Source organism: Balaenoptera ricei, chromosome 21 (genome assembly GCF_028023285.1).
Source record: "Balaenoptera ricei isolate mBalRic1 chromosome 21, mBalRic1.hap2, whole genome shotgun sequence".
NCBI lineage: Eukaryota > Metazoa > Chordata > Mammalia > Artiodactyla > Balaenopteridae > Balaenoptera > Balaenoptera ricei.
This window is the reverse complement of record NC_082659.1, coordinates 12,040,996-12,067,519: the sequence shown is the minus strand read 5'-3', so window position 1 is coordinate 12,067,519 and position 26,524 is coordinate 12,040,996. Positions and strand designations below refer to the sequence as shown.

Sequence of the window (26,524 nt, the reverse complement as noted above, 5' to 3'; positions counted from 1 at the left end):
ATTCCTAGCTCCTTCATCCACTATAGCATTCTTCTTTTCATTCTCCAGGCTCAGTTCACATAGCCAAGTGTCCCCTCCAAATGGGAGAGATATTTATGTTCTATGCTTAGTTTAAAAAATCTTGGTCCTCCCCTACCCAACTGACCGGGAACTCTGTGCCTGTGTTGGACAGGCAAGGAAGTCAGTGGGAGAAGCCAGTAGAATGTAGAAACCACTAGCCTCAGAGGAATAATGTAGCCTGAACGGAATAGGGCAGGGTTTACTCTATCACTCCTACATCTAAAGTTTATAGACCGTATTTCATACTCTCAAACAAGAGTACCTTCTCTTCTATGGTTTTAATAATTATCTCAAGTATTTAACATCTCTTTTCTAGAACATTACATTAAACTATCAGAAAATATACAATTAAGAACAAATTACCATCACTGGAAATCATGAAGGAAAGCCAGCTATGTAAACACCTCTATGCAGTGTATTCATCCTGAACAGATGGGCCTTGTTGGAACAAAATTCAGGTACAATTCTGTCAGTCCTTGAACATTTACAAAGGAAGGATAAAGGGAGCTTATAGACTTAGTGGGAAACTTCAGTTTACAGACCACTAAGTTAAAAGATTGCGTAAGGGAATTAATGAAAATTATTATTAGACAAACTGGTTAAACAAGATTTTGACTGTTAATACCAAAAAAGTTTTGTCGATATGCTTACCAAGTGCATATTGAAATAGAATAATATTATTTAGTAAGCTCAAAAGAATATTTTCAGCATACGATAAAGAGTGGAAAATGACATATAATCTGAAAGTGACACAATAAATTTAAGAGAAATAATTTTTAAAACACTGTAATGAATTTGAGATCTATCATTCTTTTACTCTCTTCCTATTCTGTCCTACTCCATCTCTCTGCTGATACCCTTTTTGTCTGTTTTCATTTAACACACTGCTTCTTGCCCAGGTCACCGTCTGACTCTTCTCGTATCTAGATAAAGTCCATCAGACCAACCTGTTCCTCCATCTTCTATGTTACCCTCTCATTTTCTCCCTCCCTGACTCACTCTGTCTCCCTGGTTCTCCATTTGTCTTTCTTCCCCCTTCCCCCTCCCCTGCCCTTCACCTCCATATTCAGAGGGATGGAATAAAGATGCCACCTGTTCAGGAATGTAAACACACCCTGGCAGGCACCGCCAGTGGGATGGGATCTGGGACAGGACACGGGTGTCACAGGACAGGGCCAGTCACCTTTCCTAGCCAGGGCTCAGGGGTGCCAACTAAAAATCGGCACATGTCATCTGCCTCTATAAGGACTAAGTCACAGACCGCTACAGCTGCTGACCTTCAACAAGCCCTGAAAGGAGATCAGGATGGAGATGAGGAAGGAGGCACTCTGTGTTCTGGGGAAAACTGGCAGAACAGGTCTTCAGATAGTTAGCTGTTCTGCTCCTTGTGATGAGCAGCAAGCCTCTGCCAGAAGGTGTGCTTGACTGCACATACCCCCTTCCCTGCAATCCTTTATAACACTGACCTTCCCCTACTTCTCTGGAGCGGTTTCTCAGAGCTATCTGAAATGCTGTCTCCCGGGCTATTGTCCTAATTTTGCCCCAAATAACACAGCTCACAACTCTCACCTTGTGCATTTTTTTCCCAGTATACAGGGGCTTCCCAGAGGCAGTGACCGCGAAGGGGAGACCTGTGGAGGTACAGGGCCCAGCTCCATGAAGACAAGGATGAGCAGGTTAGTCCTCTCCCGAGGACTGAGGTCTGCAGAATCCCAGGGCCAGGGAGGGCGTGGTGTCCTGGGGCTGCGTTGAGGGCCAGGATGGGTGATGGGAGGCGAAGGGTGAGAGTCCACGTCCTGAGTGAGGACCTGGCACAGCACGAGGCAGGAGACGGTAAAAAGACCAAATGCGGGAAGGTCGGCAAGGACCGCGGAGTGCTTTTAAGCAGAAAAGGAAATGACCCGAACTCTGCTGCCTGGCCTCCGGGCGTTTCAGGATGAGGCATTCTCCCTGAGGGCGGGACAAGGGGGTGCAGTGCCTGTGACAACTGCGGGGACCCACAGACCCAGGGGTTAGACACTTCAGACACGCCCTCTTGTCATAGGAGTCAAGCACTATACTTCTGCCTCTACGAACTGTCCATTCCCCCAACCCACCTTCCACGTCAAAGCTTGTGTGTTCATGTTTACATGCAGTGGGTGTCTGAGTGACGACAGTGTCTCCCCACCACATCTCTGAGACTCTATTTCCTAATGTGGGAATTAAGTCCAATGAAAGCTGAAGGGTAAAAGGAAGTGACAGTGCTTTGAAGTATAATTTAATTGGTTTTCTTTACTATTACTAGAATTAAATTTTTTTTCCAGGTATTCCTTTGCAAAGCCCCCTCATTAAAGAACTACTCCTTTGAGGGGAGAGATTCAGCCATACCTAACACATCTTGATGAGAGTCAGTCGGATGGCCTGAAAAAGATGTGGCCTCTCTAAAACATAACGCAGTGCACATAAGGGAACCTATTTCCACATTCCTGGGGTGGTGGGGGGACTTTCCTCCTCAAGGTACCCCTGGTCCTAGTACATGTGACCATCAAATGACCTGAGGGTACTCATATGTAAGGGACCCTCAGCTTGAGATGTTTGCTGTGAGTTAAAGTACAGAACCCTGGTGAAATGAAGCAGTTCATATGTTTGGTTTAGACAGATACAATAAGGGAGATTCCAATTCCCCTTCATGGGGACATGAGCACATTAGGGGAGTTAGTGAATAGGGTGTTTCCCAGTGTTGAAAACGTTTGCAAGGCTTTTGTCCTACTGAGATTCTGCTGAGATCATCAGGATGCTTGTGCAGCAACTCTTGTCTCATTTTTTTCATGAAGAATTGTACGTTTATTTTAATATTTTAACAATGCCATGTTGGAAGTGAAGAAAACACAGCCATCCAGGAGTGGAAAGTGGGGAGTGAAGAACATAAACACAATGAGTGTTGGCTGATAACCTTCACAACCAGCCTCAGATAAACACTTTAGAGGTCCCAGAGCCCCCATCATAGGGAATCACAAGTCATTTCCAAAGACAGACCTTCGTGAACAGGGCAACACAGAAATACCCACATACCCCATATTGCTGTGGTTCACCACCACATCTGTCCAGGGGCCTCTGAGAAAGGATCAGAATGTCCAGTTCTTTGTGAGGGAAGTTCACAGTCAATATTTGAAGTTGGCTCCTTCATACTCAATCAGGAACCCTTTCCTTCTACTATTCCTGGAGGAAGAATGAGTTTTGCAGATGAAGGAAAGAATGGTAGATGGCTTCTGAGTCATCTTAAGTGTCATAATTCCAAAAAACATGTACTGGGTTCTGAGTCTCTCCTGTTGTGGATATTAGGCCACTATTTCTCGTAAGATGCCTTCCTGTCAGGATGAGTGCTGAGGACTAAGGGAAGCTGGGGGTGTGGGGATCAACAGGCCCTGAGAGCCGAGTCTTTAGTAACCTCACCTTTACTCACGGTCCCTCCAGTGCCCACTCCTGTGCACAGGGTACCAACTTGCCTCCACAGAACCTGACGCTACCCCAGAGACAGGCTCCCCACAGCACCTGTCTGACTGAGGTTCCTGCTCAACAGGCTGCACACGTGGGGAGGATCTGCAATTAGCACTCTCCCCTTGCAGGTTCAGTATCTGCAGCAGCAACCTGGTTCTTTCACTGACTCTAGACTCTAGACCCCTGGACCAGTGACAAGGTCTCAGAGCACAGCAGAATTTGTAGCACAGTATCATTCTTCCACCAACTCTGAAATTTCCCCTAGATGTCCTTGCTTGCCTTCCGCCTCCCACCATTTCCACTTCTTCCTTCCTTTCATGCAATGAATATTACTAACTGCCAGGATATTAAGGATTAAATTACATAATGTATTGAGGTCCCCAGCACAGTGCCCTGTACACAGTGGAGCCTAACAAACCTGAGAGCACACAGGAGATGCTCAGTAAAGCTTGTTTTAGTGAATTGATGCATGTTGTTTCTCAAATACTGTCTTGCTCAGACACTGCTGATTTCTCTATTCTTCTCTCAATTTGACAAGGGTCAACAAATAATGTAATTTCGGGGAGGGGGAGGTAATGGGTGATATTGCTGGAACCAAATCTATTTGTGCTGAGAAATGATGTTGTGTCCCAGCATTTCCATTTTTAAGTTAAAAATAAAATTTCGGGGGCTTCCCTGGTGGCGCAGTGGTTAAGAATCCGCCTGCCAATGCAGGGGACATGGGTTCGAGCCCTGGTCCGGGAAGATCCCACATGCCGCAGAGCGACCAAGCCCGTATGCCAGAACTACTGAGCCTGCGCTCTAGAGCCCACGAGCCACAACTGCTGAGCCTGCATGCCACAACTACTGAAGCCCACGCGCCTAGAGCCTGTACTCCGCAACAAGAGAAGCCACCACAATGAGAAGCCGGCACCGCAACAAAGAGTAGCCACTGCTCGCCACAACTAGAGAAAGTCCTCATGCAGCAACGAAGACCCAACGCAGCCATAAATAAATAAATACATTTATAAAATAAAATAAAATTTCATTGGTCCCTCTCAAACTTCCTGAATCATAATTTCCTAGTGTTGAAACCCTGATCTCTAAGAGATTTGCATGTACATTAGAGCTTAAAAAGCAATATTTACTTAAATAATTCTCAACACTGCTTTCCCATTGGGAAACCTTAGGTAGTCGTAAGAAATACCATCACTCCAGAAATTATTTCAGTTGTTCTGAGGATGAGCCTAGGATCAATACTACTTTAACAAAACCTTCATGACCCCTTTTTTTGCAGATCAAAGAACATTTATTAACCCTCAGGTGATTCAAATATCAGGTTGCTATCTATATTAGACCTTAAAATTCTTTGACTCTTGTGGTCATCAGAGGATTCCAGAAAGAAGTTTTTCTGTGCTTCTCTAGACTTTCAATTGCCAGAAATTAAGACCCACGACACTCTTGTTTCTGTCGTTGTTGTTGTTTCAAAATTCATGACACAGTGATGAGGCAGGAGTACCACTATCGCCACTGCTGGAAATGAAGATGCAAAAAGGTTGTCTTAGGCTGCTCTGAGCCCCTGACTCTAAGCTAAATCCCCAAGGGTGTCCCGGAAAAGGTGGTGCTAGAATGGAAAGCAGGAAGACAGCAACACACCAGCAGGAACAAATGTAAAATTTTCTAAGTCCTCCAGGAAGCCCTGCAGGGTTCATATAGGCATGTGTTACCCTCTGCTGGCCTGGGCACATTGAAAATGGGATCTACCAACAGCCCCTCTGAGATATGAAAACCAAGATGTCAGACCTCAAAGGAGCTGATCAGAGCAGAAGGTAGAAGGGCACCCAGATGGCAAGGGCTGAGACTGTGCTGGACATATAAGGTATGTTGTAGGCGAGGCTTCTCCTTGCTGGGTACGGATCTGGTTCCTGTCTTTGTAGGGGTTGGCCTAACTCCAGTGTCCAGGGATGGGCAAACCCTGGACCAGGGCCTCTTTTCCTCTCTCTGGTAGTTCTCTTCTCCTAAGTGTCTCACAAGTTCCCAAGTTTTCCCATGCTCTCCTCAGGTTGGTTTTCTTTTCCCTCCTGATGTTTGTCTTTGCCTTGCAGAACAAGTTTCCTAGCACAAACCTAGAACTAAGACTTCAGACTACCCAGTGGGCCCAATGTCATTATCTTGTTATTCAGTTAGAGACGTCTGTATTCTTTTATCTCCTTAGGTGTATTATTATTATACTTCCTCATATTAATGTCATAAGGATAATAATCACTATAGTTATTTATTATTATTAAGTTTCTTATTATGGATTTTCATGTGTGGTTATAGTTACACAGCATTGACTAGTGATTCTCTACTTAAGAAAGATGTCTGATTTTCAGAAGATGATTGCCAAGGGTTCTCGAACAGACATACATTCACAGTCTCCCAGGCTCCTTGCCATACCACTTGGTATCTTTTCAATAAGCAAAACCCTTATTTTTCAATTCCAACTCCAGAAGCAGGGACAAACCTGTGAGTAGGTGAGTTCCAGATGAGGATTCCATTGATCTTAGTGAGGCTCTGCTCACTTTACAACAGCTCTTCAGGGACCAGGAATCTCTTTTTCCATCTGAAGAGACCCAGGGAAGTATTCCTTGACCTGCTAGAGAAACCACAAAGATTTGTAAGTCAACTCAGGGATGCAGAAACCATTCTTTTTTTTTTTTTTTAAAGGAATTCCTTTATTTTTATTTATTTTTGGCTGTGTTGGGTCTTCGTTTCTGTGCAAGGGCTTTCTCTAGTTGCGGCAAGCGGGGGCCACTCTTCATCGCGGTGCGCGGGCCTCTCACTGTCGCGGCCTCTCCGGTTGCGGAGCACAGGCTCCAGACGCGCAGGCTCAGTAGTTGTGGCTCATAGGCCTAGTTGCTCCGCGGCATGTGGGATCTTCCCAGACCAGGGCTCGAACCCGTGTCCCCTGCATTCACAGGCAGATTCTCAACCACTGCGCCACCAGGGAAGCCCCAGAAACCATTCTTATCTTCCTGAAAAGGTTGTAGAAGGTATCTCAACCTGACAGAGCATTGTCAGAATTTTCTATGTCACTTTAGGAGGTCCAAAGTACCATTGCTGAAAACTGAGGAGCACAGAGGATGAGCCACACCTGCCAGAGCCTCTGCAAATATTCTAAGTCCTTCTGGGTGCCCAGAAAAGCCAGGGGCTGGAATGGAAGGCAGGGAGAGTGCAACACACCAGAACGATCAATTGAAGAAATTTATAAGTTCTATGTGGCTACAAGGAACCTCTAGTGCCTGCTCGTGTCACACCTTGCCAGCTGGGAGCTCCAATAGTAACATCCTCCAACAGCCCCAGAATGATATATATGAACACAGATGTCTGGACCTCAAGGGGCCTGGGTTGACCAGATGGCAGAAAGAAAGCTAGGCACTGAGAACTGAGATAGCACTGGGGGCTTAATGTATGTTACTGGTGGGGTTACTGTATCCTGGATGTAAATCTGGGGTCAAGCTTTGTCAGCCCATTGACCTGAATCCTGATATCTGGTGGGAATACTTCTTTTAAAAGTATTTATTTATTTATATATTTGGCTGTGGTGGGTCTTAGTTGCGGCACGTGGGATCTTTGTTGCGGCATGCGGGATCTTTTGGTTGCAGCATGCAGGATCTTTAGTTGCAGCATGCAGACACTTAGTTGCGGCATGTGGGATCTAGTTCCCTGACCAGGGATCGAAACCGGGCCCCCTGCATTGGGAGTGTGGAGTCTTAGCCCCTGGACCACCAGGGAAGTCCCTCTGGTGGGAATCCTATGACTGGTAGGCTCCAGACCTGCATCCTCCACCTCTGCTAGGGAGATCCCTCTTCCCAGGGTTGGTACAGGAGATCCCTCATTGGCCCATATTCCCCTCCTTTGGGTTTTACTTCCCTCCTGTTCTCATCCATGACTTTCTAAACACATTTTATTGTGCAGACCTAGGGTTCAAACTCCAAAATATTACATGAGGTCCAATAACAGTATCTGGTCACTTAGGTAGGAGAGCCTGTATTCTATTCTACAATCTCCCTAGGTTTCTAATTATTATCATTTTTATAGTTACTACTTTTATTGTAATTAGGATAATCATCATTATCAATGTTGTTACTCATTATGATTTTTAGTATTACGGTTTTTTATTATGCATTATTTTTGTGGTGGTAGTTATACAGCACTGAGCAGAGTTTCTCTTTTCACCTAGGTGTCAGGTTGACTGAAGATAAGGGAAGGTCCCTCAACATACCTACACATTCACAGTTCTCCCAGGTTCCTGCGGTAGCTTTTTTTTTACGTGAAAGCACCTTCATCAGTTTTTTTTTTTAATAATATTTTTTAAATTAATTAATTTATTTTTGGTTGCATTGGGTCTTCATTGCTCTGAATGGGCTCTCTAGTTGCGCCGAGCGGGGGCTACTCTTCATCACGGTGCACGGGCCTCTCATTGCGGTGGCTTCTCTTGTTGCGGAGCAGGGGCTCCAGGTGCACAGGCTTCCGTAGTTGTGGCACGTGGGCTCAGTAGTTGTGGCTCACGGGCTCCAGAGCACAGGCTCAGCAGTTGTAGCGCACGGGCTTAGTTGTTCCATGGCATGTGGGATCTTCCTGGACCAGGGATTGAACACATGTCCCCTGCATTGGCAGGCGGACTCCCAACCACTGTGTCAGCAGGGAAGTCCCCCTGCAGTAGTCCTTGAGGCCTGTTTGTCAGATGAGCCTTTTGAAATATTAGAAGTCTCCTTCCAGAGGCAAACCCTGCCTGGGCATCTGGAAAATTTTACAAGTCTTATTGAGGGCCCCCAAACTGTTTTGCTGGCCTTAAAGACCCAGAAGGCTGTCTTAGACTAACCAGAGACTTCACATAATTTTCTAAAACAATTCAAAGGCACAGAAGGTGCTGTTACCTTCCTGGAAAAGCTGCAGAGGGCATCCTTGCCCACATGAGCCTCCTCAGGATTCTAAAATTCAGCAGAGAGGCTGGAAATCTGGCTTTAAAAACAACTGAGGCTCAAGGGAGGCATCCTAGGCCCTCCTGAGCCTCTGGGAATGTTCTTCAACCCCTTCGGTGTCCAAGAAAGGCTGGTGCTGGACTGGATGGCAAGGAGGGGACAACCTGTCATGTGACCTACCATCAAATTTTCTAAATCACTCAGTGAACTCAGTAACAGCTCAGGCTGCTACTGTCGCCCCTGCTGGATGAGGAGCACCAGCTGAGATATGTGAACTGAAATTTCTGGACCTGAAGAGGCTAGGTAAAGAACAAGAAAGGCAACCAGGCCATCATGAGGACTTAAAGTGCCTAGTAGAGGGGGCCTTTGAGCAGCAGGTGGATCTGGGCCCTGCCTTCTTTGCAGGGACCCAGGCCATCAGAAAATTGGCTCAACCCCTGAAATTCCGTGAGGTTCCTGTGGCTGGTTGGTTCTAAAACAGGGTCTCTCTATGTCTGCCCTATAGGGATCTCTTCCTGGGGTTGGCATGGGAGTTCCCAAGATTGCCCATGTCCTGAATATTATTACAATAATTCCTTATCTTTATTGTTGTTGTTGTTATAAAACATTGAATAAAGTTTCTTGATCCGTGAAGAACTGTCTGATTTCCTGAAGATGAAAGAGGGTTCCCAAAGCACACACTGCTGCTCTCTGGCTCCCAGGTTAGCTCCACAGTCACTTCCCCCAGGGAACTTCCAGAAACTTTCCAAGTACACTGCCAGATGCTTGGACTGGGGTTTTTTTTTTTTTTTTTTTTTTTTTCCTCAGGAGAAACTCAGGGAGGGCATCTTGCCTGTCTGAGCCCCTGGAAAATATTCTAAGTCACCGTAGGTGCAGCTTTGAAGTGGCTGCCTATTTGAAGTGGATGCCTCAACAATCAAAGCTTAACTCAGGCACTTGTATTACAAAAAAGAAAAACCAACTGTCACATATACATTACAGACATTTAAATGAACAAAAATAAGAGTTGTCTCGAATGACAGATTGTTCTTCAGATGAATATTTATGCCCTATCTTGCTTTTAGTTATTTCAAAGTCAGCATTTCAGAATAATGACTACATATAAATACTAGTCCATTTCATTTTTTAAATAAGAAAAATTAATATTGTTACTATGGCTTAGTTGGATTACACAAGAAATCAACATGACCAGCTAGTCTAGAACATCATTCTTGAAATAAGCAATATTTACAATAAACAAAAAATACACCATTGGCAAACCATTAATTTAATTTAATTTAAACCTCAATTAACGAATATCTACATTAAATTTGATAGTTTCCTTACATTATTTCTCCTGTTTGACAGAAACCATGAGCTCAATGAAAGTGGGTTCTGCTGCCCCCAAGTGATCTCTTTCTGTCATAGAACCTCCAGATGTAGCATGGGCCTACTTACACCTTGGTTTTGATGTAGCAAAAGCGATTTAGGACTCCCGGGTACAGAGTTGTAAGAGACTAATTTTGTGTTACTTTAAGTCACCAAGTCTGTGGTAATTTTAGAGTAACAGTAGGACATTATCCATGGAAGAATATCAATACAATCAACATTTAGATGGAATACAGTATGACCATGAGCAAGGTGCCTTGCTTTAAAACAGGTTAGGGAGCTACAAGCAGAATTGGGAAGAGCACAAACAAATAAATCAGATCACATACATTGCTATCTTTATGTTTATTTGTTTCTGATTGTTACAGATTATGATTTTGATAAGAATAAATAAAGTAGTCCTTTAATAACTTGATCCTATTTTAAAAAGTGTATTGGTGCAGACATCTTCCATCAGAACTACTGTATGTTATATTGTGTACAAGTTCACAGAAAATGAATTTGTCAAAACTCAATTTACCAAATATAGCAAATTTCCCACTCACCAACCTCACTGATTTACCAAAACGTAATTTGTGTCAAACATAAATACATTTTAAGGAGATTTATATTTGGAAGGAATGATTTTTTAACACAGTTTAAGGTCAGCTAGGTATTTCAGTTGACCAGTTACCACTGGATTTAATAGATTCAGTAAAATCAATTTGTTGACTTTCAGTGTGGTTTAGTCTTCTAATGAGTTAACATTCATTTAGAGATGTATACATTCTGATGTTGTGTACATGTATGCATACATTCACAATATTATTCAGCCTTTCAAAAGAAGGAAATATTGCCATTTCAACAATGTGGATGAACATAGCTGATGTTATGCTGAGTGAAATAAGCCAGACACAGAAAGACAAATACTGCATAATATCACTTATATGTGGAATCTTAAAAAGTGGAACTTACAGAAACACAGAGTAAAATGATGGTTTTCATGGGCTTGAGGTGGAGGAAATATGGGGCTTTTTTAGTTGTAAGATGAATAACTTTTGGAGGTCTAATGTAGAGCATAGTGATTATAGTTTAAAATAGTGTACACTTGAAATTTGCTAAATTAGTAGATCTCAACACGCACAAAACAGTAATCTGTGAGGTGATGGATAGGTTAATTAGCTTGATTGAGGGAATCGTTTCACAATGTGTATGTATATCAGAACATCACATTGTACACTTTTAGTATATACAGTGTTTGTCAATCACACCTCAATAAAGCTGGAACAAATAGTTTGAAAAAAGGAAAAAAGGAAATAGAGAACAGTATGGATCCTCTTGCTGCAGATTCTGTGCTGTAGTAATGATAACAATGAAAAACCTCAAAAACATGGGGCTTCCCTGGTGGCGCAGTGGTTGAGAATCTGCCTGCCAATGCAGGGGACACGGGTTCGAAGCCGGGTCTGGGAAGATCCCACATGCCGTGGAGCAACTGGGCCCGTGAGCCACAATTACTGAGCCTGTGCGTCTGGGGCCTGTGCTCCGCAACAAGAGAGGCCGCGATGGTGAGAGGCCCACGCACTACAATGAAGAGTGGCCCCCGCTTGCCACAACTAGAGAAAGCCCTCGCACAGAAATGAAGACCCAACACAGCCATAAAAATAAATAAAAATAAATTAATTAAAAAAAAAAAAAACCTCAAAAAGAGTGAAACCTCTGGGAAAGAACAGGAAGTTTGCTTCTGAGACCTTTAGAAGAAGTGCAGAACTAGAGGACTTGGTCAGTTTTTAAAAGTTGTATCTACATGATTTACCTAAGCAGGGGGACATATTTTGTCACTGGGAATGCTTGATTGGATTTATCTTGACATACACTCAAGTTACTTAGGATGTGTCCTTTGGGTTACATGGTGAGAGAGGTTAGATGGTTGATGGGATTATAGTTTATGAGGTTATATGATTGATGAGGTTATCAACTGCATAAAAAGAGAACTCACATCAGAGCAGTGCTTTGTGTAGAGAAAGAAGTTCTGAGCTCTGGAGTGTGGTGACAGCAACCTCAGGAAAGAACTGGCTTCATTGGATTTTCCATCCATTTGATTTCTGGTAAATAATGAAGATAATTTTCACAAGAAGGGACAAATGTCATTTATTTTAAAAATGAATTTTAATTGAAAAATGATCACATAATCTGTCTACAAGAATTTGGGGTAGGCCCCTTGAGGGTTGGTTCGGTTGTTATGGACATGGAAGTTTTCTAGATTAATAATTTCTACGTCATGGTCACAGGGAATTGTACCTAACCTTAGAATTCAGGTAATATTTTTTTGCAGTTATACCAGTGGAGAGCACAGTAAATAAATAAATGAGTTGCCTAAATGAATAGTAGAATTATATTTAACACAAAGGGGAGGGAAAGAGGAAGGCTAACTGCGGTTGAGATTTAGAAAAGGGACCTTTGAGGAGTTAACATTTAAACCAAGACCGAAAGAAACTGTATGGTGTGAGAGTGTATGTGTGGACGAAGAATGCTAATAGGTCTCCGTGTAGGGATGAGAGCAATACCTAATTGTATTTGTGTGGTTCTCTGAGGGCATGTGAAAGATCAACCCCTAAAGGTCTGGTAGAACCATTAATTAACAATGCCAAATAGAGGAGTCTGATTTACATCTTCATTTTGGTAGGGGAGGTAATGTCCTAAAACATTTAATTTTAGTAGCACATGACTATGCAATTAGAGTTGGTAGGTCAGGATTCCATAATCCCTGGGATTAGTGTCTTGATCAGCAGAGGTGGTAAAAGTTCAGACAGACATGAGAATCGCTGGTCTTTCTACTGAAGTGAGTAAATGTGGATTAAACAGGCAGGTACAGCGAGGAAGGTGGTGGACGGCAGGTTCCCAGGTGGTAGGAGAACCTGGGTGGGGAGTGATTCTGTGAGATGAGCTGAAAGGGGAGAGGCTGGGATTCCATGGTGGGGCCTCTGAGTCCTTCCCTGAGAGGTGATGATTCCTGGTGAAACCTAGGTGTGGCGTGTACCCCTCACAACAATCCTGCTGAGAAATTTGAGTTTGGGAAACAGACCAAAATTGAAAGGCCAGATGACCCATTTCCAAGCCGTGCAATTTTGTCACGTTACTAAAGCTCTCTAAACCCCTGTTCACAACATTGGTTCCCTCAGTAAAGGATTCAAAATCAGCAGGGTTATCGTGGGGCTCAATGAAGCCTCTCTATGGAACTCTGCAAGCAGGGATCTCATTTAATAAAACTTTTTTCTTTTTCTCTAGACATAGGAACAAGGAGGTGTGTTGAAACTCCTGCAGAGAGGACCATCAGAAGGGTGCACAGATCTCACACCCAGGCCTGAAAGATGGGGAACTGCCTCAAATCCAGCATCTTGGATGACAGCTCTGTTCCTGAGTCTCCATCCCGCTGGGTGGGCCCAGGCGGGAGGAGACGTTGGGATCAGGAACCACATCCGGAACAAGTTCCAAATCCCATCCATCTTCCAACACCCAGCCCACTTCACCAAGCAGCACAGCTGACGGAAGAGGAACAAGTGAGGTTAGCTCAAAGAATCAGCCTTAAAAAGCACCTGCCTCAAGGAGTGTACGGAACAGATGGATTTGAAGAAAAGATCCAGGAGGAGTGTGTGATTTGTTGGTTGGAGTTTATGTGTGGGGACTCCATCAGATCTCTGCCCTGCGAGCACTTCTATCACCTGAACTGCATCAATGAGTGGTTGACCAGGTCCTTCACCTGCCCCTACTGCCGGGGGCCCGTGGATGTCGTACAGCCTTCATCCCAGGACATGAATTGAGCCAGGATCTCTTGTTTGATTTCAAGTGTCCCATCATTTTTAGTGATTTTGATATTTTGTCATCGTGTCTAAATAGCCAGGGATTAGGAATTAAAATCATGCACAAAGACTTCCTAAAAATTCCTGTCATGTTGCAGATGATGGCAAACAATTTATAATGTTTTAGAAACTTAGGGAGATAATGGCATGTAAAGCCTTGACCAAGTGTTCAGAAGTGTAATTATATCTTAGCATTTTTCCAGTACATAGGATGTGTACCATGTTGCAGCAGCTATACATGTTGTATTGTGTCTGTTGAAGATTAGGGAAAAGATAATGGTTACTTTTCCTAAGTGATATAACTTTCTTCTCCCCAATCCAAACTGGCATTTGGACCAAGGTTTTATGAAAAACTACAATTTATACAACTGAACTAAAATGAAATCCAATTATATATGAGTGAATAAATGAAGAATCTTATTTTCAAATAACCCTCCTAAATGGTCTTATCTTTTTGTTCTCCATCATTTTGAGACATTTAACTTTTTGTCTTGTAAGTCCAATCAAGGTGAACAGAGTGTGTCACAGGGAAGAACAGTCCTGAGTAGGTTTATTAGCTGTGTAATTACGGTGTGTTCATGTAATTTAGCTGTGTTTGTGTAAAGGGATAATAAAATAGTTTTCCATCTAAAGTCAGAGTTGAGGGAGTGATATTGCTGGAGACCCCACGTGGAGGAGGGAGTCAGAATGATTCAGGATGAGTGTATGCAGAGGTTTGACTTGGATTTGCAATCATGATTTGGAATTATGGAGTGAACTGAACTTCTGATCACTGTGGGCTAACGAGCATACACACCTCCATGTTTTCCACATTTTTATCTCCCAAATGGAGGTGTTCATATATTATTCATTAGCAATAATAGTCATAGTCGTCTTCCTTGTGACCATAGGCAAGGAACCCTTCTTTCTCTTAGAGCACACTGCATGTTCCCGGTGATTAGGCCCACATCCTCGTGAAGGACTGATGTTTATGAGATGTGGGTCTGGAAATTGGAAAACTGGGGTCCCATGGCTTCTCTGTCCTTCCTCAGCTTTGCCTTCTTGATGCTTGTACTGGCGACCCTTCCCCTTTCACCCTCTCTCCTAGTTCAGATGAACTTGTGAGTCCCACCTAAACCACACAGACCCTGGGTAAATGCCTGCCACAGCTCTCAGTGCTCCATCTTGTGCAAACTGTTCCCCTCAGTTCTCTTCCTCCTCTGTCTCGGACCCTGACCCTGTGGAAATAGAGGGAGGTTAGGTGACTGGACACGCCCTGGGCACATAGAATCCTCTAGTCCACCCTGAGCCATATATGTGGGACATTCTCTCCACTGAGACTGTCCAACCAGTGCTGAGAGTGAACAAGAGGAATCTGGCTCCAGGGGATAATTGCACGACTTTCTCAGACCTCCTAGGACTATAAGCCATTTGTGATCTCCTGTTCCAAATACACCCAGCCAAAGGCACTTTAGGTTTGATTTCCCATAGCAATCCTCCCAGGGTCTGCACAAACATTACAATTCCCTATCCAATCTTTGGGGATAAGTCTCTGATGACTGTGTAGGGAGTGTCTTCTCTTTTCTCTTCTTTAAAATTTCTTTTTTCTTAATTTAACTATACTTGATTTACAATATTGTATTAGTTTCAGGTGTACAGCTTCACATTCTTTTCCATTATAGGTCATTACAAGATATTGAATATAGTTCCCTGTGCTATATAGTAAATCCTTGTTGTTTATCTATTTTACATATACTGTAGTGGTGTGGGTCCTCTACTCCTAATTTAATCCCATACTCCTAATTTATCACTCCCCCTCCCCTTTCTCCTTTGGTAACCATAAGTTTGTTTTCTATGTCTGAGGGTGTTTCTGTTTTGTAAATAAATTGATCTGCATTATTTTTTAGATTCCACATATAAGTGATATCATATAATATTTGTCTTTTTCTACCTGACTTACTTCATTTAGTATGATAATCTCTAGGTCCATCCATGTAGCTGCAAACTGCAATATCTCATTCTTTTTTATGGCTGAGTTTTATTCCATTGCATATATGTACCACATCTTATTTATCCATTCATCTGTTGATGGACACTGAGGTTGCTTCCATATCTTGGCTATTGTAACTAGCACTGCTATGAACATTAGTGTGCATGTATCTTTTCAAATTAGTGCTTTTGGTTTTTTTGGACATATACACTAGAGTGGAATTGGTGGGTCATACGGTAGTCCTATTTTTAGTTTTTTGAGAAACTGCCATACTGTTTTCCACAGTGGCTGCACAAATTTACATTCCTACCAACAGTGTACTAGGGTTCCCTTTTCTCCACATCCTTGCCAACATTTGTTATTTGTGTTCCTTTAGATGAAAACCATTTTGACAGGTGTGAGGTGACATCTCATTGTGGTTTTGATTTGCATTTCCCTGATGATTAGCGATGTTGAGCAGCTTTTCTTGTGCCTGATGGCTATCTGTATGTCTTCTTTGGAAAAATGTCTATTCAGGTCTTCTGCCCACTTATTAATCAAGTTGTTTTTTTTTTTTTGATGTTGAGTTGCATGAGCTGTTCATATATGTTGAATATTTACCCCTTATCAGACATATTATTTGCAAATGTTTTCTCCCACTCAGTAAGTTGTCTTTTCATTTTGTCGATGGTTTTCTTTGCTTGCAAAAGCTTTTAAGTTTACTTAGATCCCATTTACTTTTGCTTTTGTTTCCTTTGTTTTAGGAGTTATGATATGATATCAAAAACTGTAATTGTGAGGGAAGGAGAGTATATATGAAGGATTTTAAAAATGCATTTGGAATTAAGAGATCAGCAACTTAAAACAATCACGAATATATATAGACTGATATCATATACCTATTATTTATTATCAGTATTATAATTATTTATATTTATACCATTCTGATTATTGTCAAGTAAAATCAAATCCAGATTTACATAGGGAGAGACTTTAATTAGAAAGAAAGGTTATTGCAGGAATTCCCTGGTGGTCCAGTGGTTAGGACCCCTCACTTTCACTGCCATGGCTCCTCAGGTTCAATCCCTGGTCGGGGAACTAAGATCTCGCAAGCTGTGCTGCACGGCCCAAAAAAGGGAAGAAAGAATTAAAAGCTATTGCAATAGAGAGAACTATCTGATTGCAGAGATCAGCAAGCATCTCAAAGTCAAACAAAAAAAAGGATTTTCTTTCACATGGTAAAGGGGGTAAGTGGTAAGGGGAAGTTGGGCACTAGGAGGAGCTTAAGCCAACTGTGTGACCAGTGTGGTGTGGAGGGAAATATGTCTTGCCATAGCCCATCTATCCAGGCTTCCCATGTCTCCAACCCCCTCTGCTTGCTTTCCATGTCTGTCCTCAAGTATCTCTACCCACTGTGCCGTAGTTTGGTTATAAGTTTGCCTACTGAAGGGCATCTTGGCTCCTCATAGATTTTGGTCATTGTGCATAAAGCTGCTGAATATATTGCATGCTGTTTATTCTGTGGACACAAATTTTCAAACCAGTTGGGCAAATATACAGGGACACAAATGATGCATCGTATGCTGAGACCATGCTTACGTTTCTAGGAAACTACCAAAATGTTTTCCAAAGTGGCTGTACATTATGCATTCCCACCAGCAATGAATCAAATTTCCTGGTGTTCCCCATCCTCCTTTGTGACTCACATTATCAGTTTTTTCAGTTAGCTATTGTAATAGGTGTGCAGGGTATCTTGTTGCTCTTTTAATTGGCTGTTTCCTAACAACAAGTAATATTGAGCATGTTTTTGTATGTTTGTTTCCTATTTGTATATCTTGCATGATGATCTTTCTGTTCAGATACTCAACCTTTTTTTTTTTATTTTTAATTTATTATTTATTTATTATTTTTATTTTTGGCTGTGTTGGGTCTTCGTTTCTTTGCCTGTGAGGGCTTTCTCCAGTTGCGGCGAGTGGGGGCCACTCTTCATCGCGGTGCGCAGGCCTCTCACTATCACGGCCTCTCTTGTTGCGGAGCACAGGCTCCAGACGCTCAGGCTCAGTAGTTGTGGCTCACGGGCCCAGTTGCTCCGTGGCATGTGGGATCTTCCCAGACCAGGGCTCGAACCCGTGTCCCCTGCATTGGCAGGCAGATTCTCAACCACTGCGCCACCAGGGAAGCCCTCAACCATTATTTAATTGGGTAGTTTGTTTTCTCTATGTTGAGTTTTACAAGTGTCTTGTATATTTTGGGTACAAGTCCTTCTAAACATTTATGTTTTGCAAATATTTTCTCCCAGTCTGGGACTTGTGTTTTCATTGCTTCAATTGTTTCTTTTGTAGAGTGAAAAATTTTAATTTAATAAGGTCCATATTATCAATTTTTTTCTCATAGATTGTTGTTTTGATTTTGTACATTAAACTAATTAATGTATATTAAAATTCATGTATATTCTGTTTTCTTATGTCACTTTTTGTTTTAAATTTTACGTTTAAGTATATGAACTATTTTGAGTGAACATACATATAAGTTTTGTGTCTTTGTTCATTTCATCGCATATGGTCATCCATTTGTGCCATCATCTTTTGTTGAGAGACTGTATTTCCCACTGAGTTGCCTTTTCTTCTTTTACTACAATCATTTGACTGTATTTTCCTGGGTCTGTTTGTACACTCTCTGTTCTGTTTATTTATCTGTCTATTATTTCTCCAATGTCAGGCACTCTTGTTTACTGAAGATTTATAATAAAGTTTGGATTAGGAAGTGTGGTTCATCAACTTTGTTCTTCAATATTACTTAGTCTACTCCAAGTTTTAATAGAGTTAGCTGATAGCTTCAAAATAGCTTGATTCGTATTGGGATTGCACCGAATTTATAGATCAAGTTGGGAAGAATTAACATCATAACAATATTGTGTCTTTCAATCATGATCAAGGGATACCTCTCCCCTGATTTACATTTTTTTTTCAACAATTTTTTTTTCTACACACAGACTTGTACATATTTTGTTGGAGTTATACTTGAGGATTATTTGGGGGTATGCATTGAAAATTGCATTGTTTTTCTTTCCAATTCCAATCATTAAGTGTTAGTGTATGGGAATGCAGTTGACATATTTTGCTTCTTGTTATCTCCATCCATTCCAATCAAAGCACGGTGTGGTAGGTTCCATTTGGTGTTAACTTTCAAAATCGTGGCCTTGAATAATCCAACACTGGATTTCAGTTACTCAGACAGAGACTAGGAGAGGGCGCCAGGAAGCACCGAACAGCGAGCTCCGTGCGTCTTCTACTGCCCCCAGTCCTTCAGCCTGCAGGCGGTGCAAACCCTCCTGCGGGGACCCTCCTGGCACGCGTGCATATTCTGCCTGCTGACGTCACAGCGTCCTCAGTGAGGAAAGTTTTCCTTCTCCGATGACTCGCCAGAGCGCACCACCAGCTTCCAGAAGACATGGGACCGCGTTGCCCTGAGGAGAACGCTCCCTGTCCACGCCAAGGGCTGAAGGGGCTGTGGGTGCGTCTCCCCAACGACTTCCTTAAACTGCAGCAGAGCCCCTTGATTTCCTGGACGATCCCGCGTGGTTTATTCTCTACTTTCCCAGGCAGTATTTCAGCAGGACTGACTCTTCAAAAACAAAACCCAAGAACAACGGACATTGAGAGTTTGGATGGATAATCATAGAATACTGTGGTGTTTGCTATGGATTCAGGCTTGTTTTGAGGAAGGAACCCCTACACAGATTCGGAGAAAGGGAAACACATGGACACTCATGACGGGAATACGCGAACTGTCAGGCCCTTCCTGGGGGACGAGGGTGTGGGCAGTGCAGGTCTGGCCGTGAGAGAAAGGGAAGTGGGGCGGCCACCCCTGGGCTTCTGTTAATTTTCAGCGGTTAGTTCCCCCACAACTGTAACGTACTTGAACAATATCAGACGGTTGCAGAGTGTATGTCTTCTAATGCTCACGTTATTTTAAGTCCATACATTATTTATACCAAAACCATAACTTATCACACTTTGAAATGAGACTACTGTCAGCTGTCTTTCTCCCAGGTCTTTATGAGATGATGTAATTTGATACAAAGAGTGGAAATTTCGGGAGAAATCTTTTAAAATGGATCAGAAAGGGGTAGTGCTTTGTGATTGCGAGAATTAGAATACACATACCCCTCTCGTATGATTCAAGGCTTTCTGAAAGTTGGGCCCTCTTCACATCTGTGGTGATCTTCCACCTCCTCATTCTCTGAGAGAGCTCTGCATTTTGTGTCAGAGGCCAGTGGGAGAAGATTTTTAATATGACCCTTTGCCTGACCCACGATTCTGGGGTTGTTTACTCTCCAGGTAACCAAAACCTTCAGGACTGACCACATCATTTTAATATTAAGATACAGTGAACTTTAATTTGATTTTAAGTTTTGAGAGCAATAATGGCACTTTATTATTATTATTTTTTTAAGTGGAGTCTCTGACCTGGGGTGTCAGGTCCCCTGCGGGGCCCTTAGCATATGCAGGCCTCACATCTCTCTAGAGTTAAACTAAGGAGCAGGCTTCAGAGGATGCTGCCACAGCTTTACTTTTTCTTTTTCGTTGAGGTATAACTGACATAGAACACGATATTAGTTTCAGGTGTACGACATAATGATTCAGTGTTTGTATATCTTGTGAACTGATCACTATAAATCTAGTTAACATCCATCACCACACACAGTGACACAGATTTGTTTCTTGTGATGAGAACTTGTAAGACTTACTCTCTTAGCAACTTTCAAAGATGCAGCACAGTTTTAATAACTATAGTCACCGTGCTGTGCATGACATCCCCGTGACTTATTTACTTTATAACTGACAGTTTGTAGCTTTTGAACCCCTTCACCCATTTTGTGCACCCCACACTCCCCACCTCTGGCAACTGCAACTATTCTCGCTATCTGTGAGCTAAACTTATTTATTTATTTATTTATTTATGGCTGCATTGGGTCTTCATTGCTGCATGCGGGCTTCCTCTAGTTGCGGCAAGTGGGGGCTACTCTTCCTTGAGGTGCGTGGGCTTCTCATTGTGGTGGCTTCTCTTGTTGTGGAGCATGGGCTCTAGGCGCACAGGCTTCAGTAGTTGTGGCACTCGGGCTCAGTAGTTGTGGCTCGAGGGCTGTAGAGCACAGGCTCATTAGTTGTGGCGCATGGGCTTAGTTGCTCCACGGCATGTGGGATCCTCCCGGACCAGGGCTCGAACCCATGTCCCCTGCATTGGCAGGTGGATTCCCAACCACTGCACCACCAGGGAAGTCCCTATGAGCTAAATTTTTAAAAGATTCCTCATGTAAGTGAGATTTTCCTCTGTCTGACTTATTTCACTTAGAATAATGCACTCAAGAACCATCCATGTGGTCACAAATGGCAAGGCTTCCTTTTTTCTTATGGCTGAATTAAAGCAAGGAAACAGTCGGTCAGGAAACGCAGAACATTTTTACTGTGTTGCTTACTTGAATTGACTCCAAAAATGTTTGACTTTTTCCCTTAATGAAACAATCATAATAGGTAGGACTTAACTCTCTTTGTATTTTGACCCATAGTGTCCCCTAAAATAAATTGGAAACATAAAATCATATACGTTGCTGATGAGTTAGTGTGTAAACACCTGGCTCTAAATTTACCATGAGCTGAAAAGGACTGGGTGTCATTGGGTCCACCTGGGCCCATGTCCACGTGGACACCCACACCAGGGCAGCCTTTCTGGACCTGAAATACTGCCGGGCAGAACCAGGAGACCAGGGAGAAGCAGGAGAGGAAGATGGGAGGAGGCTGAGGGAAGAATCAGCTCCTCAACCGCTGTTCCAGGTGCCTGAGGAGTGAGTCCTGTGCAAGGTAGGATGTCCTTGGGCACTGCAGGGCATCGTGAGGGATGGAAGGGTGGAAGTCCTGTGGTCCTGGGCAGCTGTCAGCGCTCCTCCAAGTCACCTGCAGACCGTCCGTTGTTATGAAGGCCTGTGAGACAGGCATGCACAGCCCCCTCCAGACACAGACTTCCTACTGGAAAGTGCTTGTGGCTCAACTAAGTCTGCATTTTATGGTCTTTTCCTCTTCATGGCCTGCTACTAGTTGCACAATTTAACCTTCATATAGTGTTCTAAACGGAAAACGACAAACTCACAGAAGCAGAGATAGAATGGTGGTTGCCGGGGGCTGGGGTGGGAAAATGGAGAAAAGGTACAAACTTCTAGTTCCAAGTTCCAAGCCTCCAGCTTAAGATTACTTCGGCTATTCAGGATCTTCTGTGGTTCCATACAAATTTTAGGATTGTTTGTTCTATTTCTGTTTTTATAAAGAAAGCCATTGGGATTTTGATAGGAATCAGTTGAATTTGCATATTACTTTGGGTTGTATGGACATTTTTGAACAATATTCTCTCAATCCCTGAGCACAGAATAATTTCCATTTATTTGTTTTCAATTTCTTTCATCAATGTCTTAGTTTTTCACTGTCTAGGTCCTTTACCACCTTGGTTAAATTTATTTCTAGACATTCTTTTTGATTCAGTTGTAAATGGGATTATTTTTTATTGTTTGTTAATGTGTGGAAATGGAACAGATATTTGTATATGGATTTTCGTATCCTGCAACTTTACTGAATATATTTATTCTAACAGTTTTTTGGAGTCCTCAGGGTTTTCTATATATAATATGTCATCTGCAAATAGTGACAGTTGACTTCTTTTCCATGTTGGATGCCTTTTTTCTTGCTTAATTGCTCTGGCTAGGACTTCCAATATTACACTGAATAAAAGTGGTGAGAGTGGGCACTCTTGTCTGTTTCTGATCTTAAAAGCTTTCAGCTTTTCACCATTGAGTATGATATTAGCTGTGGGCTTGTTATATATGGCCTTTATTATGTTCAGCTGTGTTCTTTCTGTACCCATTTTGAGTTTTTATCATAAATTGGTGTTCAATCTTGTTAAATGCTTTTCTGCATCTACTAATCACATGGGTTTTATTCTTCAGTTTGTTAATGTGGCCTATCACATTGATTTTGTGGATGTTGAAACATCCTTGCATCCCTGGAATAAATTCCACTTGATCATGGTGTATGTCTTTTTAATGTATTGATGAAATTGATTTGCTAATATTTTGTTGAAGATTTTTGCATCTATATTAATCAGTACTTGTCTGGTTTTTGCTATCAGGGTAGCGCTAGCTGGTAAAATGAGTTTAGAAGTGCTCCTTCCTCTTCTATTTTTTTGTAGAGTTTGAGGATTGGTATTAATTCTCCTTTAAATGTTTTGTAGACTTCACTAGGACCTTCTGGTCCTGGACTTTTGTTTGTTGGGAGGTTTTTGATTACTGATTCAGTCTCCTTACTAGTAATCAATCTGTTCAGATTTTGTTTCTTTGAGTCAGTAATGGTAGGTTGTATGTTTCTAGAAATTTGTCCATTTCTTCTAGGGTGTCCAATTTGATGGAGTATAATTGTTCAAAGCAATCTCTCATGGTCTTTTCTGTGGTATCAACTGAGACCTCGTTTTTTCTTGGTGAATCTAGCTACAGGTTTATCAATACTATTTATATTATTCAAAGAACCAGCTCTTGGTTTCATTGATCTTTTCTATTGTCTTTTTAGTCTCTATTTCATTTATTTTCCCTCTGACGTTTATTTCTTTTCTTCTACCAACCTTGGGTTTCATTTGTTCTTTTCCTAATTCCTTTCTAGTTTGTATTGCTATAAACTTCCCTCTTACTATAGCTTTTGCTGCATTGCATAGATTTTTTTTTTTTAGAAATTTCATGTAATGTCTGAAACATTTATATTAACATATTTCCATACAAATAACCTAATGAAAGTTTAGTATTAGTTGTTTTGTTTGTTTGTTTTTTTATACTGCAGGTTCTTATTAGGCATCAATTTTATACACATCAGTGTATACATGTCAATCCCAATCGCCCAATTCAGCACACCACCATCCCCACCCCATCGCAGTTTTCCCCCCTTGGTGTCCATATGTTCGTTCTCTACATCTGTGTCTCAACTTCTGCCCTGCAAACCGGCTCATCTGTACCATTTTTCTAGGTTCCACATACATGCATTAATATACGATATTTGTTTTTCTCTTTCTGACTTACTTCACTCTGTATGACAGTCTCTAGATCCATCCACTTCTCAACAAATGACTCAATTTCGTTCCTTTTTATGGCTGAGTAATATTCCATTGTATATATGTACCACATCTTCTTTATCCATTCATCTGTCGATGGGCATTTAGGTTGCTTCCATGACCTGGCTTTTGTAAATAGTGCTGCAGTGAACATTGGGGTGCATGTGTCTTTTTGAATTATGGTTTTCTCTGGGTATATGCCCAGTAGTGGGATTGCTGGATCATATGGTAATTCTATTTTTAATTTTTTAAGGAACCTCCATACTGTTCTCCATAGTGACTGTATCAATTTACATTCCCACCAACAGTGCAAGAGGGTTCCCTTTTCTCCACACTCTCTCCAGCATTTGTTGTTTGTAGATTTTCTGATGATGCCCATTCTAACAGGAGTGAGGTGATACCTCATTGTAGTTTTGAATTGCATTTCTCTAATAATTAGTGATGTTGAGCATCTTTTCATGTGCTTCGTGGCCGTCTGTATGTCTTCTTTGGAGAAATGTCTATTTAGGTCTTCTGCCCATTTTTGGATTGGGGTGTTTGTTTCTTTAATATTGAGCTGAATGAGCTGTTTATATATTTTGGAGATTAATCCTTGGTCTGTTGATTCGGTTGCAAATATTTTCTCCCATTCTGAGGGTTGTCTTTTCGTCTTGTTTATGGTTTCCTTTGCTGTGCAAAAGCTTTAAAGTTTCATTAGGTCCCATTTGTTTATTTTTGTTTTTATTTCCATTACTCTAGGAGGTGGATCAAAAAAGATCTTGCTGTGATTTATGTCAAAGAGTGTTCTTCCTATGTTTTCCTCTGAGAGTTTTATAGTGTCCAGTCTTATATTTAGGTCTCTAATCCATTTTGAGTTTATTTTTCTGTATGGTGTTAGGGAGTATTCTAATTTCATTCTTTTACATGTAGCTGTCCAGTTTTCCCAGCAACACTTATTGAAGAGACTGTCTTTTCTCCATTGTATATCTTTGCCTCCTTTGTCATAGATTAGTTGACCATAGGTGCATCGGTTAATCTCTGGGCTTTCTATCTTGTTCCATTGATCTATGTTTCTGTTTTTGTGCCAGTACCATATTGTCTTCATTACTGTAGCTTTGTAGTATAGTCTGAAGTCAGGGAGTCTGATTCCTCCCGCTCCATTTTTTTGCCTCAAGACTGCTTTGGCTATTCGGGGTCTTTTGTGTCTCCATACAAATTTTAAGATGATTTGTTCTAGCTCCGTAAAAAATGCCATTGGTAATTTGATAGGGATTGCATTGAATCTGTAGATTGCTTTGGGTAGTATAGTCATTTTCACAATATTGATTCTTCCAATCCAAGAACATGGTATATCTCTCCATCTGTTCGTATCATCTTTAATTTCTTTCATCAGTGTCTTATAGTTTTCTGCATACAGGTCTTTTGTCTCCCTAGGTAGGTTTATTCCTAGGTATTTTATTCTTTTTGTGGCAATGGTAAATGGGAGTGTTTCCATAATTTCTCTTTCAGATTTTTCATCATTAGTGTATAGGAATGCAAGAGATTTCTGTGCATTAATTTTGTATCCTGCAACTTTACCATATTCATTAATTAGCTCTAGCAGTTTTCTGGTGGCAGTTTTAGGATTCCCTAAGTATAGTATCATGTTATCCGCAAACAGTGACAGTTTTACTTCTTCTTTTCCAATTTGTATTCCTTTTATTTCTTTTCCTTCTCTGATTGCCGTGGCTAGGACTTCCAGAACTATGTTGAATAATAGTGGTGAGAGTGGACATCCTTGTCTCGTTCCTGATCTTAGAGGAAATGCTTTCAGTTTTTCACCATTGAGAATGATGTTTGCTGTGGGTTTGTCATATATGGCCTTTATTATGTTGAGGTAGGTTCCCTCTATGCCCACTTTCTGGAGAGTTTTTATCATAAATGGGTGTTGAATTTTGTCAAAAGCTTTTTCTGCATCTATTGAGATGATCATATGGTTTTTATTCTTCAATTTGTTAATATGGTGTATCACATTGATTGATTTGCGTGTATTGAAGAATCCTTGCATCCCTGGGATAAATCCCACTTGATCATGGTGTATGATCCTTTTAATGTGTTGTTGGATTCTGTTTGCTAGTATTTTGTTGAGGATTTTTGCATCTATATTCATCAGTGATATTGGTCTGTAATTTTCTTTTTTTGTAGTGTCTTTGTCTGGTTTTGGTATCAGGGTGATGGTGGCCTCATAGAATGAGTTTGGGAGTGTTCCTTCCTCTGCAATTTTTTGGAAGAGTTTGAGAAGGATAGGTGTTAGCTCTTCTCTAAATGTTTGATAGAATTCACCTGTGAAGCCATCTGGTCCTGGACTTTTGTTTGTTGGAAGATTTTTTAATCACAGTTTCAATTTCATTACTTGTGATTGGTCTGTTCATATTTTCTGTTTCTTCCTGGTTCAGTCTTGGAAGGTTATACCTTTCTAAAAATTTGTCCATTTCTTCCAGGTTGTCCATTTTATTGGCATAAAGTTGCTTATAGTAGTCTCTTAGGATGCTTTGTATTTCTGCGGTGTCTGTTGTAACTTCTCCTTTTTCATTTCTGATTTTATTGATTTGAGTCCTCTCCCTCTTTTTCTTGATGAGTTTGGCTAATGGCTTATCAATTTTGTTTATCTTCTCAAAGAACCAACTTATAGTTTTATTGATCTTTGCTATTGTTTTCTTTGTTTCTATTTCATTTATTTCTGCTCTGATCTTTATGATTTCTTTCCTTCTGCTAACTTTGGGTTTTGT

The 26,524-nt window shown here is 41.5% G+C and overlaps 1 long non-coding RNA gene across 1 annotated transcript in view; it reads right to left on the bottom strand.

Moving 5' to 3' along the window:
- Positions 1 to 4,938: 4,938 nt before the first annotated feature.
- LOC132356674 (uncharacterized) overlaps positions 4,939 to 26,524 on the bottom strand; it is a 29,050-nt gene continuing 7,464 nt past the window's right edge. Inside the window, exons 2-3 of the long non-coding RNA XR_009499973.1 lie at positions 6,023 to 6,154; positions 4,939 to 5,049 (exon numbers count right to left, since the gene is read on the bottom strand). This is a non-coding gene — a long non-coding RNA (uncharacterized LOC132356674). The remainder of the gene's footprint in view (positions 5,050 to 6,022; positions 6,155 to 26,524) is intronic.